Genomic DNA, 12,598 nt, shown 5'->3' with positions numbered 1-12,598 from the left:
CATTCCTTTTAATCCTAATCACACTCTCCTAATCCAAATCTCATTCTCAATGTCACACTTCCCAAAAACCTTCACCTATCACCTCAATTCCTCTTCCCAATTACTTCCACTCACCATTCACATCAACCTCCTCTTCCCCAAAAACCCCACCTACCTCTATTACATTCAAATTCAATTTCCCACCCTTTCCCACCCAACATGACCGAAACCCTACCCCCCCTCTCCCTATAAATACCTTTCCTTTCTTCTTCATTTTCACACAACACAAACCCCTTCTTCTCTCATATAGCCGAACCCACTCTTCTCCCTCTCTTCCAATATTCTCTTCTTCTTCTACTCTTCTTTTCTTTTTTGCTCGAGGACGAGCAAATTTTAAGTTTGGTGTGGAAAAAAGCCTAAGCTTTTTATTTTTCATTCACCATCAATGGCACCCAAGACCGGAGTTTCCTCAAGAAAAGGAAAAGGGAAGGCAAAAGCTTCCACTTCCAAGTCATGGGAGAAGGAGAGATTCATTTCCAAGAGCCACCAAGACCACTTCTATGATGTTGTGGCAAAGAAGAAAGTGATCCATGAGGTCCCTTTCAACCTCAAGAAGAATGAGTATCCGGAAATCCGACATGAAGTTCAAAGAAGAGGTTGGGAAGTCATAGCCAACCCCATACAACAAGTTGGAATTTTAATGGTTCAAGAATTCTATGCCAATGCATGGATCACTAGAAACCATGATCAAAGTATGAACCCGAATCCAAAGAATTATCTCACAATGGTTAGGGGGAAATACTTGGATTTTAGTCCGGAAAATGTGAGGTTGGCGTTTCATTTGCCTATGATGCAAGGTGATGAACACCCCTACACTAGAAGGGTCAACTTTGATCAAAGGTTGGACCAAGTCCTAATGGACATTTGTGTGGAAGGCGCCCAATGGAGAGTAGACTCCAAAGGCAAACCGGTCCAACTAAGAAGACTGGACCTCAAGCCTGTAGCTAGAGGATGGTTGGAGTTCATCCAAAGATCCATCATCCCTACAAGCAACCGATCTGAAGTTACTGTGGATCGGGCCATCATGATTCATAGCATCATGATTGGAGAGGAAGTAGAGGTTCATGAAGTTATATCCAATGAACTCTACAAAATAGCTGACAAGCCTTCATACATGGCACGGCTAGCCTTCCCCCACCTCATATGCCATCTATGTTATTCAGCCGGAGTTATCATAGATGGAGATGTCTCCATTGAAGAAGACAAGCCCATCACCAAGAAAAGGATGGAGCAAACAAGGGAAGCTCCTCACGGCCCCCAAGGAGAACATGAGGAAGTTCATCATCAACAAATGCCTCATGGAATGCACTTTCCTCCCAACAACTATTGGGAGCAACTCAGTACCTCTTTAGAGGATTTGAGCCATAATGTGGAACAACTAAGGGTGGAACACCATGAACACGCCCTCACTCTCCAAGAAATAAGAGAAGATCAAAGAGCAATGAGGGAGGAGCAACAAAGGCAAGGAAGGGACATAGAAGAGTTGAAGAACATCATTGGTCCTTCAAGAAGAAGATGCCACTAGAGGTGGATTCATTCCTTGTTCTTTATTTCTTTCTGTTTTCGGTTTTTAATTATTGTGTTTATCTATGTTTTGTGTCTTTATTTCATGATCATTAGTATGTAACCATGCCTTAAAGCTATGAATAAAATCCATTAGTCCTTCACCTCTCTTAAAAGAAAAATGTTTTAATTCAAAAGAACAAGAAGTACATAATTTTCGAAATTATTACTGAATTTAGTTTAATTATATTGACGTGGTGACAATATTTTTGTTTTCTGAATGAATGCTTGAACAGTGCATATGTCTTTGGATCTTGTTGTTTATGAGTGTTAAAATTGTTGGCTCTTGAAAGAATGATGAACCAAGAGAAATGTTATTGATGATCTGAAAAACATCATGAAATTGATTCTTGAAGCAAGAAAAAGCAGTGAAAAAAAAAATAGCGAAAATTTTAAAGCAAGGATCCAAGGTTTTGAGCATCAATGGATAGGAGGGCCCAAGGAAACTACATCCAGGCCTAAGCGGCTAAATTAAGCTGTCCCTAACCATGTGCTTGTGTCATGAAGGTCCAAGTGAAAAGCTTGAGACTGAGTGGTTAAAGTCGTGATCTAAAGCTAAAGAGTGTGCTTAAGAGCTCTGGACACCACTAACTGGGGACTCTAGCAAAGCTGAGTCACAATCTGAAAAGGTTCACCCAGTTATGTGTCTGTGGCATTTGTGTATCCGGTGGTAATACTGGAAGACAAAGTGCATAGGGCCACAGCCAAGACTCATAAGTAGCTGTGTTCAAGAATCAACATGCTTAACTAGGAAAGTCAATAACACTATCTGAAATTCTAAGTTCCTAAAGATGCCAATCACTCTGAACTTCAAAGGAAAAAGTGAGGTGCCAAAACTGTTCAGAAGCAAAAAGGTACAAGTCCCGCTCATGTAATTAAATTAATATTCATTGATATTTTGGACCTTATAGTATATTCTCTTCTTTTTATCCTATTTGATTTTCAGTTGCTTGGGGACAAGCAACAATTTAAGTTTGGTGTTGTGATGAGCGGATAATTTAAGTTTAAGCTACTTTTAGGGATGTTTTCCTTAGTTTTTATGTTAAATTCACATTTCTGGACTTTACTATGAGTTTGTGTGTTTTTCTGTGATTTCAGGTAAATTCTGACTGAAATTGAGGGATTTGAGCAAAACTCTGAAAAAGGCTGACAAAAGGACTGCTGATGCTGTTGGATTCTGACCTCCCTGCACTCGAAATGGATTTTCTGGAGCTACAGAACTCCAATTGGCGCGCTCTCAACGGAGTTGAAAAGTAGACATCCAGGGCTTTCCAGAAATATATAATAGTCCATACTTTATTCGAAGAATGACGACGTAACTTGGCGTTGAACGCCAAGTACACGCTGCTGTCTGGAGTTAAACGCCAGAAAAACGTCATTATCCGGAGTTGAACGCCCAAAACACGTCATAACTCAGAGTTCAACTCCAAGAGAAGCCTCTGCTCGTGTATTAATCAAGCTCAGCCCAAGCACACACCAAGTGGGCCCCGGAAGTGGATTTATGCATCAATTACTTACTCATGTAAACCCTAGGAGCTAGTTTATTATAAATAGGATGATTTACTAATGTATTAGACATCTTTGGTCTCAGTTTTGTTTTATTCTTCATCCTAAGAGACTATTGATCACGTTTTAGGGGGCTGGCCATTCGGCCATGCCTGGACCTCTTTCACTTATGTATTTTCAACGGTGGAGTTTCTGCACACCATAGATTAAGGGTGTGGAGCTCTGCTGTACCTCAAGTATTAATGAAATTCTACTTTCTTTTATTCAATTCTCTCTTATTCTTATTCCAAGATATTCATTCGCACCCAAGAACATGATGAATGTGATGATTAGATAACCCTCATTATCATTCTCACTTATGAACGCACGTGATTGACAACCACTTCCGTTCTACATGCAACAGAGCTTGAATGTGTATCTCTTAGATTCCCCAACAGAATCTTCGTGGTATAAGTTAGATAGATGGCGGCATTCATGAGGATCCGGAAAGTCTAAACCTTGTCTATGGTATTCCGAGTAGGATTCTAGGATTGAATGACTGTGACGAGCTTCAAACTCCTGAAGGCTGGGCGTGATGACAAGCGCAAAAGAATCAATGGATTCTATTCCAACCTGATTGAGAACCGACAGATGATTAGCCATGCGAGTGACAGCCGCAGAGGACCATTTTCACTGAGAGGATGGGATGTAGCCACTGACAACGGTGATGCCCTACATACAGCTTGCCATGGAAAGGAGTAAGAAGGATTGAGTAGAAGCAATGGGATAGCAGGCGTCCGAGAAGCTCTACAGCATCTCCATTCCGCTTATCTGAAATTCCTACCAATGAATCTACATAAGTATTTCTATCCTTTTTATTATGTATTTTCTTTTTATTTTATTAATCAGATTTAAACCCATAATCCAATTTTAATCTCCCTAACTGAGATCTGCAAGGTGACCATAGCTTGCTTCATACCAACAATCTCTGTGGATTCGACCCTTACTCACGTAAGGTTATTACTTGGACGACCCAGTACACTTGCTGGTTAGTTGAACGGAGTTGTGAATTCCAATAAAGAAAAATAAACAGTGCCCTAAGGGTATATTCATACTAAAGCTCAAAAGATAGAAGAACATAGTGATCACAATTTCGTCCACCAGCTGCGCGTATGCACGACTGCAAGAGCTTAACAAGACCAATTCCTCTTGGACAGTTGGTGCTAAATGCCACGACTCGGCGTTTAGCACTGAGAGCTTCGTAAAATGTGCAAAAGTTTCTAGACTAGTGGCACTAAACGCCACATCACTGGCGTTTAGCACCGGGGACGTCGAAACTCGTGCAAGGCTTATGTGTGGGTGGCGCTAAATGCCCTATCACCGAATTTAGTGCTGATGCCGTGGATCAAATTAGGGACCATGCATGCAAACAAATCAACAAGGCTTTGGAGATTTCATTTTGTAAATAAAATAACAATTAGAGAAGATATATTTAGGTTTTTATTTTAAGTTTTAAATCAGTTTTAACTAGGACTATAAATAGGATAGATATTCGCCCTCGTAGGAACTTCTCTTCTCCTAATTTTTATTCTGCAATTTTACACTTTTCTCTGCTAGGATTTTCTCCACACCATGAGCCACTATACCTCTATTGTTAAAGTTAAGAGCTCTGTTTACTTTGATGGACTAATAATTATTTGTTCTTCTATTCTCGATTAATGCATTGATTTATGTTTAAAAGTTGGTTTCATTCTTCATCATACGGATTAGTGATTATTGGAAAATAACTCTTATCTGATTTGAATTCTCTTGAATCATGGAAAAGTTATATCATTAGCGTTATAGCTTGAAACCACTTTCTCACAAATCTTTAATTATCTAGAATTAATGTGGTATGTGACATATAACTGCATCATTTTTGGGTTCTTAGGATTTGTGTGGCTTATAAATCATAAATGGTACTTAACCTTCTAGTATAATTGATTGATCAAGGAATTAATAGTTCGTTGGATTAGAGGAGATTGAATTGCCTAGGAATTCAAGCACCTAGGATTTGCTATAAACTAAATCATTGCATGATCAAGGTAGTTGACATTGAATGTTAATCTAGACATTTAAACATCTCCAAATCCTTAAGTTCTTTCTAATTCTATTTTTCAACCATTTACTGTTTGCTTTTGTTAATTCATTGTCTGTTATGTTATCTGATCTTCAAAACTCCTATTTCAACTTTTCTAACTAGAAAAATGTATCAACCATTGCTTGGTTAGCGCATTAATCCTCGTGGGATCGACACTCACTCACCTGAGTTTATTACTTGTTACGACTCAATGCACTTGTCAGTAAGTTGTGGTTAGAAATTCCCCAGTAAAAATGTAATTTCCTTTGAGCTTTGACCTCGTGTTTCACCGAAAAAAGTGTATTATAAATACACTTTTATAATATGTCAAGAAAAAAAAAAGATGTGTTACGTGGGTAAGAAAGGAAGAATATGAGAATATCCACTGTGATTATGGAGTTTTCTTCTTAAGACTCGAAGACAAAGAGTTGTTATTGTTTTTGTAACTGTGTTGCTAATCTTGAATGCACTGTTTATATTCTTCTCTATCGGATCAAACACTATATGACACCAAAGTCATGTTAATTTGTAAATTCTTATAAATAATGACAAAGTGAAATTAATCAAATTATATACATCATAATTGTTGAGAATTCGAAGGAAATAGATTAAAACTTTGGTGGTATGTGATGAGCGGATAATTTATACGCTTTTTGTCATTATTTTTAGGTAGTTTTTAGTATGATTTAGTTAGTTTTTAGTATATAATTATTAGTTTTTATGCAAACATCACATTTCTGGACTTTACTATGAGTTTGTGTGTTTTTTTTTGTGATTTCAGGTATTTTCTGGCTGAAATTGAGGGACCTGAGCAAAAATCTTATTCAGAGGCTGAGAAAGGATTGAAGATGCTGTTGGATTCTGATCTCCCTGCACTCGAAGTGGATTTTCTAGAGCTATAGAAGCCTAATTGGCGCGCTTTCAATTGCGTTGGAACGTAGACATCTTGGACTTTCCAGAAATGTATAATAGTCCATACTTTGCCCAATATTTGATGGCGCAAACTGGCGTCAAAATGTCGGTCAGAGACCCTTTTCTAGCATTAAACGCCAGAACTGGCATAAAAGCCAGAGTTAAACACCCAAACTGGCACCAGAGCTGGCGTTTAACTCCAAGAGAAGCCTATGCACGTGAGAACTTCAATGCTCAGCCCAAGCACACACCAAGTGCGCCCCGGAAGTGGATTTCTGCATCATTTACTTATTTCTGTAAACCCTAGGTTACTAGTTCACTATAAATAGGACCTTTTACTATTGTATTTTCATCTTTTGATCATCTTTGATCTTGGGATCAGGTCTTTGAATCCTTTTTTCGATTGTTTCATGTTATTTGGGAGGCATGGCCAGGCCTGGACCTTCATCACTTATGTATTTTCAACGGTGGAATTTCTACTCATCATAGATTAAGGTGTGGAGCTCTGCTGCTCCTCATGAATTAATGGAATTACTACTATTTTCTATTCAATTCAAGCTTATTCTTGTTCTAAGATATCCATTTGCACTTCAACATGATGAATGTGATGATCAAGTGACACTCATCACCATTCTCACTTATGAACGCGTGCCTGACAACCACTCCCGTTCTACCTGAAAATAAGATTGAATGCATATCTCTTGGCCTCCTGGTTCACGACGCATGGTTGCCTCTCCTAACAACAGAACCTTCCATTCCGTGCGATCAGAGTCTTCGTGGTATAAGCTAGAATCAATTGGCAGCATTCTTGAGATCCGAAAACTCTAAACCTTGTCTGTGGTATTCTGAGTAGGATCTGGGATGGGATGACTGTGACGCGCTTCAAACTCGTGATTGTTGGGCGCAGTGACAGTGTGCAAAAGTATCAATGGATCTTATTCCGACATGATCGAGAACCGACAGATGATTAGCCCTATGCAACCCGTAGCCGGACCATTTTCACTGAGAGGATGGACGGTAGCCATTAACAACGGTGATCCTCCAACATACAACTTGCCATGGAAGGGAGTACGCATGACTGGATGAAGGTAGTAGGAAAGCAGAGATTCAGAAGGAATAAAGCATCTCCATACGCTTATCTGAAATTCCCACCAATGAATTACATAAGTATTTCTATCTTATTTTATGTCTTATTTATCCTTTAATTATCAAAATCCCATAACCATTTGAATCTTCCTGACTGAGATTTACAAGATAACGATAGCTTGCTTCAAGCCGACAATCTCCGTGGGATCAACCCTTACTCACGTAAGGTATTAGTTGGACGACCCAGTGCACTTGCTGATCAGCTGCGCAAAGTTGTGAAGAAAGTTTATCAGATCATGATTTCGTGCACCAAGTTTTTGGCGCCATTGCCGGGGATTGTTCGAGTTTGGACAACTGACGGTTTATTTTGTTGCTTAGATTAGGTATTTTTCTTTTAATTTTGTTCTTCAGAATTTTTAAGAGTGAATTCTAGAGTTTCAGATGACGTTTAACGCCCAAGGAGGTAGAAAAGTGGGCGTTAAACGCCAGAATAGATACCATTCTGGGCGTTTAACGCCAGTATATCACCAAGGAGGTAGTTTTGTTTTCAATTCAAATCTTTTTCAATTTTTCAAGTTTTAAAACTAATTTTTCAAAATCTTATCTTTTTTCATATCCTCTCTTATCAATCATATCTTTTTCAAAATAAAATCTTTTTCCTTTTTCTTTTAATATTTTCGAAAATCCTTGCTAACGATTAATGTTGTGATTCAAAAATTTCAAGTTTGTTACTTTCTTGTTAAGAAAGGTTCAATATTTGAATTTTAGAATCATATCTTTTAATTTCTTGTCAGTCAAGTCATTAATTTTAAAAAAAAAAAATCAAATCTTTTTCAACCATATCTTTTCAATCATATCTTTTTAAAAATCAAATTTTCTTCAATCATATCTTTTCAATCATATCTTTTTAAAATCAAATTTTTTTCAATCATATCTCTTTTAATTTGATTTCAAACTCTTTTTTTCTAACTTCTTATCTTTTCAAAATTATTTTCAAAACCACCTAACCACTTTTCCACTTAAAATTTTCGAAAATCACTAACCACTTTTTCAAAAATCTTTTTAATTAACCAATTATTTTAATTTTAATATTCGAATTTCTTCTCTATCCTATATCTTTTTATTTAATCACTAACACTTATCTTCCTTTGATAATTTGGACCCCCTCTCTCTCTATAAGTTCGAATTCCTCTCTCTACCTCATCCTTCTATTCGTCTTTTCCTCTAACACATCAAAGAATCTCTATACTGTGACATAGAGGATTCCATACTTTCTTTGTTTTCTTCTCTCTAATAAGAGTAGGAACAAAGATAAAGGCATTCTTGTTGAAGCTGATCTTGAATCTGAAAGGACTCTGAAGAGGAAGTTAAGAGAAGCTAAAGCACAACTCTCTGGAGAGGACCTGACAGAAATTTTCGAAAAAGAAGAAGACATGGCAGCCAAAAATAACAACAATCCCAACAATGCAAGGAAGGTGCTTGGTGACTTTATTGCACCAACTCCCGACTTCTATGGGAGAAGCATCTCTATTCCTGCCATTAGAGCAAACAAATTTGAGCTTAAGCCTCAATTAGTTTCTCTGATGCAACAGAATTGCAAGTTTCATGGACTTCCATTGGAAGATCTTCATAAGTTCTTGGCTGAATTTTTGCAAATCTATGACACTATTAAGACCAATGGAGTTGATCCCGAGGTCTACAGACTTATGCTTTTCCCTTTTGCTGTAAGAGACAGAGCTAGTATATGGTTGAACTCACAACCTAAAGACAGCCTGAACTCTTGGGAAAAGCTGGTCAATGCCTTCTTAGCTAAATTCTTTCCACCTCAAAAGATGAGTAAGCTTAGAGTAGAAGTTCAAACCTTCAAACAGAAGGAAGGTGAATCCCTCTATGAAGCTTGGGAAAGATACAAGCAATTGATTAGAAGGTGTCATTCTGACATGCTTTCAGAATGGAGCATCATAGGTATCTTCCATGATGGTCTATCTGAGTTATCCAAGATGTCATTGGACCATTCTGCAGGTGGATCTATTCATCTGAAGAAAATGCCTACAAAAGCCCAGAAACTCATTGAAATGGTTACAAATAACCAGTTCACGTACACTTCTGAAAGAAATCCTGTGAACAATGGAACAACTCAGAAGAAAGGAGTTCTTGAGATTGATACTCTGAATGTCATATTGGCTCAAAACAAAATATTGACTCAGCAAGTCAATATAATTTCTCAGAATCTGACTGGATTGCAAGATGCATCTGGCAGTGCTAAAGAAGCCTCATCTGAAGGAGAAGCTTATGACCCTGAGAATCCTGCAAATGGAAGAGGTGAATTACATGGGAGAACCCTATGGAAACACCTACAATTCTTCATGGAGGAATCACCCAAATTTCGCATGGAAGGATCAACAGAAGCCTCAACAAGGCTTCAATAACAATAATGGTGGGAGAAACAGGTTTGGCAATAGCAAACCTTTTCCATCATCTTCTCAGCAACAGACAGAGAATTCTGAGCAGAGCCTCTCTAGCTTAGCAAACATAGTCTCTGATCTATCTAAGACCACACTAAGTTTCATGAATGAAACAAGATCCTCCATTAGAAATTTAGAGGCAAAAGTGGGTCAGCTGAGTAAAAAGGTTACTGAAACTCCTCCTATCACTCTCCCAAGCAACACAGAAGAAAATCCCAAGAGAGAGTGCAAGGCCATAACCATGACCAACATGGCCAAACCTGGAGAGAGTGAGGAGGACGTGATTCCCAGTGAGAAAAACCTCATGGGATGTCCTCTGAACGAAAAGAAGTTCCCACTTGAGGAACCAAAGGAATATGAGGCTCATCTAGAGACCATAGAGATTCCACTGAACTTCCTATTACCATTCATGAGCTCTGAAGAATATTCTTCTTCTAATGAAGATGAAGTTACTACTGAGGAGCAAATTGCTCAGTATCTAGGAGCAATCATGAAGCTGAATGCCAAATTATTTGGTAATGAGACTTGGGAGGATGAACCTCTCTTGCTCATTAATAAACTAAACGCCTTGGCTCACCTGAAGATACCTCAAAAGAAACTGAATCTCGAAAGGTTCTTAATACCTTGCACCATTGGCACCATGACCTTTGAGAAGGCCCTATGTGACCTGGGGTCAGGCATAAACCTCATGCCACTCTTTGTAATAGAGAAACTAGGGATATTTGAGGTACAAGCTACAAGATTCTCACTAGAGATGGCAGAAAAATCAAAGAAACAGGCTTATGGACTTGTAGAGGATGTCTTGGTAAAGGTTGAAGGCATTTACATCCCTACTGACTTCATAATCCTAGACACGAGGAAGGATGAGGATGAATCCATCATCCTTGGCAGACCTTTTCTAGCCACAACAAAAGCTGTGATTGATGTTGACAGGGGAGAGTTGGTCCTTCAAGTAAATGAGGACTACCTTGTGTTTAAGGCTCAAGGATCCCCTTCTATACACATAGAGAAGAAGCAAGAAAAGCTTCTCTCAATATAGAGTCAAACAGAGCCCCCACATTCAAACTCTAAGTTTGGTGTTTAGTATTGGGAGGCCCCAACTATGCTATGAATATCTTTGAAGCTCCATGAGAGCTCACTGTCAAGCTATTGACATTAAAGAAGCGCTTGTTGGGAGGCAACCCAATTTTTACTTATCTATGTTGAATTTTTATTTTCCATTGTTATTTTATGTTTTCTTTAGGTTGATGATCATGTGGAGTCACAAAAATATGTACAAAAATCAAAGCAAATTAAAAAACAGCATTAAAAATAGCACACACTAGAGGAGGAGCTTACTGGCGTTTAAACGCCAGTAAGGGTAGCAAAATGGGCATTAAACGCCCAGTCTGGCACCATACTGGGCGTTTAATGCCAGAAAAAGGCACCAGACTGGCGTTTAACACCAGAAAAGGGCACTAAGCTGGCGTTAAACGCCAGAAAGGGAAGAAAAGCTAGTGTTAAACGCCAGAAAGGGAACAAAAGCAGGCGTTTAACGCCAAGATTAGCACTCAGAGGGCGTTTACACGCCAGAATGGTATAGGGATGAGAAATCCTTGACACCTCAGGATCCCCACCTACCTCAACTCACTCTCTCTTCCTCACACATTCCAATAACACCCTTCCCCAAATACCCTTCACCAATCACCTCCATCCACTCTTCCCCAAAAACCCCACCTACCTCAACATTCAAATTCACATCTTTTCCCTTCCAAACCCAACCCTAATACACGAACCCTACCCCTCTCTCCACTTTTATATAAACCCCTTATCCATCCTTCAAATTTTCACATCACAAACACTTCTTTTCCACCTTGGCCGAGCCACTCATAACTATCCATCTCCTCCATTTCTTCTTCTTCTTCTTCGTCCTTCTTTCTTCTTTTGCTCGAGGACGAGCAAACCTTTTAAGTTTGGTGTGGAAAAAGTATTGCTTTTTGTTTTTTCATAACCATTTATGCACCTAAGGCCGGAGAAACCTCTAGAAAGAGAAAAGGGAAGGCAAAAGCTTCCACCTCCAAGTCATGGGAGATGGAGAGATTTATCTCAAAGGTCTAACAAGACCACTTCTATGAAGTTGTGGCCAAGAAGAAGGTTATCCCTGAGGTCCCTTTCATGCTCAAAAGGAATGAGTGTCTGGAGATCCGATATAGAATTCGAAGAAGAGGTTGGGAAGTTCTCACCAACCCCATTCAACAAGTCAGAATCTTAATGGTTCAAGAGTTCTATGCTAATGCATGGATCACCAAGAACCATGATCAAAGTATGAACCCGAACCCAAAGAATTGGCTTACAATGGTTCGGGGGAAATACTTAGGTTTCAGTCCGGAAAATGTGAGGTTGGCATTCAACATGCCAATGATGCATGGAGATGCACGCCCCTACACTAGAAGGGTCAAGTTTGATCAAATGTTAGACCAAGTCCTCATGGACATATGTGTAGAAGGAGCTCAGTGGAAAAGAGACTCCAAAGTCAAGCCGATTCAATTGAGAAGGCATGACCTTAAACCCGTGGCTAGAGGATGGTTGGAATTCATCCAACGCTCCATCATTCCTACTAGTAACCGATCCGAAGTGACTGTAGATCGGGCTATCATGATCCATAGCATCATGATTGGAGAGGAAGTAGAAGTTCATGAAGTCATATCTCTAGAACTCTACAAAGTGGCTAACAAAGCTTGGAATTCATATCTCTAGCCTTCCCTCATCTCATCTGTCACCTATGCAATTTAGTTGGAATTGTCATAGAGGAAGACATCCTCATTGAAGAGGACAAGCTGATGATTAGATTTTTGATGGTATAGAATTTCACAAATGAATTCTAGTTGTAAATATAGTTTCTAAACCAATCAATAATCCTTTTCATACAAAAAGTTGTTTGTCACTAGTA

At 38.9% G+C, this 12,598-nt stretch overlaps 1 non-coding gene across 1 annotated transcript; it reads right to left on the bottom strand.

Moving 5' to 3' along the window:
* Positions 1-9,042: 9,042 nt before the first annotated feature.
* LOC130971655 (small nucleolar RNA R71) lies at positions 9,043-9,146 on the bottom strand. The gene has a single exon (XR_009082865.1). It is a non-coding gene; the product is annotated as a small nucleolar RNA R71 (small nucleolar RNA).
* Between the last annotated feature and the right edge of the window lie 3,452 nt (positions 9,147-12,598).

This window comes from Arachis stenosperma, chromosome 3 (genome assembly GCF_014773155.1).
Source record: "Arachis stenosperma cultivar V10309 chromosome 3, arast.V10309.gnm1.PFL2, whole genome shotgun sequence".
Classification (NCBI taxonomy): domain Eukaryota; kingdom Viridiplantae; phylum Streptophyta; class Magnoliopsida; order Fabales; family Fabaceae; genus Arachis; species Arachis stenosperma.
This window is presented reverse-complemented; position numbering and strand designations above follow the sequence as displayed.